Genomic DNA, 3,377 nt, shown 5'->3' on the forward strand with positions numbered 1-3,377 from the left:
CTCTCTCTCTCCTTCTCCCTCTCCCTCCCTCATTTCCTTCCTTTCTCTCTGTCCATCCCTCCTTTCCTTCCTTCCTTCCTTCCTTCCTTCCTTCCTTCCTAGCTTGGGCATGAAAATATACATTTTCTGAATGTTCCGTTCTGCCTGGGGAGGAAGCCAGTGGGAAATGCCTGGTAAAAGTTGCCCCACTGCAAACGGGTGGATTCCTCGTGAATGTACTTTACTGTACAAGGATTGGGGCTGGGAGTAGCAATAATGGGAGTGGCCATTAGGGGGCAGCAAAGAGCAGGCAGCCCCCTAGCGGTCATTGGGAGCCTTATATGTTAATATTTGAAGAAGGGATGGAAAACCTTACGGGAGCTGATAGGCAGAATAAAGAGGAGGGGGAGAAAGAAGGGAACGAGAATAAAATAAAGCTAGAAGTGCAGAAGAAAAAGAAGTGACTCCAGGCTTTCTTTTACAGCATTTATAAGTAAGTATAAATGTGAAGTATTACTCCAATTAAGTATATTATTTTAGAAATCAATAGGAGGGAAGATGTGTAGCTCAGGGTTGAACTATGGCATCCTTGGTGCTCTCTGAGCTCAGTGGTTTTCTTGCAGACGTTTCATTGCCAAACTAGGCAACCTCATCAGTGCTGCAGGGGATAATAAACTGTTTCAACTCCTACCCTCAAAACGACGCTATAGGGCCCTGCACACCAGAACAATTAGACACAAGGGGAGTTTTTCCCCGAATGCCATCACTCTGCTAAACAAATAATTCCCTCAACATTGTCCAACTATTTACAGAGTCTGCACTACTATCACTGTTAACCTTCTCCTCACTCCTTATCACCCATCCCCTCCCACTTGTGACTGTATGACTGTAACTTTGTCGCTTGTCTCCTTATGATTTACATCCTGTTTCCTAGTATGATTTGTTTGCTTATTGTACCCTATGACTATTATTAAGTGTTGTACCTGATGATTCTTGACTCTTGACAAATGTACCTTTTATTTTATGTACATTGAGAGCATTTGCACGAAGACAAATTCCTTGTGTGTCCAATCACACTTGACCAATAAAGAATTCTATTCTATTCTATTCTATTCTATTCTATTCTATTCTATTCTATTCTATTCTATTCTATTCTATTCTATTCTATTCTATATTCTATTCTATTCATTCCTATTTCTATTCCATTCCATTCCATTCATTCCAATATCTATTCTATTCTATTCTATTCTATTCTATTCTATTCTATTCTATTCTATTCTATTCTATTCTATGACCTTCAATGAAATCGAGTTTGACACCCCTGTTGTAAGGGAGTGTTAGCATGCAATAAACCTTTATGTGTATTTGAAGTGCCTGGACTCCTAATTTGCCATGCTTGACACCACAATATTTTAGAAATATTTGCGGGTTCAAAATTGGTGAAAAAGAACGTGGTGAAAAGCAAAACCTAAAAATAGATTTTAGGTGGAAGTGTTCTCAATGAGGGACCTTGATCTACTGACTGCAAATTCTAGTTCCTATACATAGATCACTGCCTGTCCATTCCAAGCTATTGGAATTTGTTCCACTATTTTGCATTTGTTTCGTGGCCAAGAAAACAGCATGAAAAAGTCCCTAAAGTCACAAAGACCTGAGCTCAGCTCGTGGGAAACTTTCCGAATTTGGCGGATCTCAGCATTTTAGTGGCTGGGTTCACACACAATCGGCTCAGAAGTTATTAAGTTTGCTTTTGTCTTTGTTGGGGTGAACCTTGCCAACATAGGTTACAACAATTCTGTTGTACAAACCATCTGGGATTATTATTATATTTTTTTTCAACCTCACCCCAATGTCAGCATCTTCAAAACGATATCAAGGTTACCTTGGCCAATCCTTCTGAAGGTGAAATCTTTTAAGGCCTTTGAAATGTTGCTGGAGAAGATAAATGTTTTGCGGTTTCTATGAAACAAGGTTGGGTTTTGTTTTTTAAAATCAGGAAAATGATATTTTTGCACTGGAGAGGAACTTAGCACATTAGCAGAAACTGGTTTTCCGTGATTTGGGACATGTCAGATGTGAGTGCAGCTGCCAGACCATTGCAAACTGTCATTTGTCTTTGCTGATGAGTGGGGAATATACCACGGGGACGGGTTGAGCGAAATATATCAGGGATGTATCCTATACGTAGAACATACAAGTATAAGGGCTGGAAGGGAACTTAGAGATCATCTAGTGATCCAACCCCCTGCTCAAGCAATCATTCTAACATTCCAGACAAATAGCTGTCCAGTCTCTGAATCGTCTCGGGATGTAAGCCGTTCCATGTAAAGCTGCCTTTCTCAGTTGACTGATGGGGATTTTGCCAATGACGGAAGTTTCTGAATTTTTTGGCTATTGTTTTAAGCCACCACAGTCTGTAGGCTCTTGTTTCGAATGCAGCTGCAGGGATTATCTGCCTCTTAGAGACGAAGCAAAATCCAAGTGTTAGTCCAGCTGGAATTCTCCGCTTGGAATGGGGGAGAGGGGACATCACCCACCTCTCTATGTCCATCAGCAAAACGTCTTCTGCCACCCTCACCCATGGCACCAATTCACCTTTCCCTCCGTGAATTTGGGGATTCTTTCTTTCTTTTTCTTTCTCTCTCTTTTCTTCCTCCTTTCCTTTCCCCTTTCCTTTTTTCTCTCCCCTTTTCTTCCTTCATCTTCCTTCCTTTCCGTGCCCCCTTTTTTCTTCTTTCTTTTCTTTCTTTTTTTTTCTCTCTCTCCCTCCCTTTTCTTTCTCCTTTCCTTTCCACTTTCCTTTTTTCTTCCCCTCTTCTTTTCTTCCTTCTTCCTTCCCTTCCCCCTTTCTTCTTTCTTTGTTTCTTTCTTTGTTTCTTTCTTTTTCTTTTCTCCTTTCCTTTCCCCCTTCATTTCCTTTTTTTCTTTCCTCTTTTCTTCCTTCATCTTCCTTCCCTTCCCCCTTTTTCTTTTCTTTCTTTCTTTCTTTCTTTCTTTCTTTCTTTCTTTCTTTCTTTCTTTCTTTCTTTCTTTCTTTTTCTTTTCTCCTTTCCCCCTTCATTTCTTTTCTTTCCCCTTTCCTCTTTTCTTCCTTCATCTTCCTTCCCTTCCCCCCACTTACTTTCTTTCTTTCTTTCTTTCTTTCTTTCTTTCTTTCTTTCTTTCTTTCTTTCTTTCTTTCTTTCTTTCTTTCTTTTTCTTTTCTCCTTTCCTTTCCCCCTTCATTTCCTTTTTTCTTTCCTCTTTCCTCTTTTCTTCCTTCATCTTCCTTCCCTTCCCTGCTCCCTGCTTCTCTCTCTCTCTCTCTCTCTCTCTCTCTCACACACACACACACACAGAGTGAGACACACGCAGCAGAAGCCTCAAGGGTCTGGAGCAAAGAAGGCTGAGTCAGGCAC

This window comes from Pseudonaja textilis, chromosome 14 (assembly GCF_049901715.1).
Source record: "Pseudonaja textilis isolate UNSWEBS1 chromosome 14, rPseTex1.2, whole genome shotgun sequence".
Classification (NCBI taxonomy): Eukaryota; Metazoa; Chordata; class Lepidosauria; order Squamata; family Elapidae; genus Pseudonaja; species Pseudonaja textilis.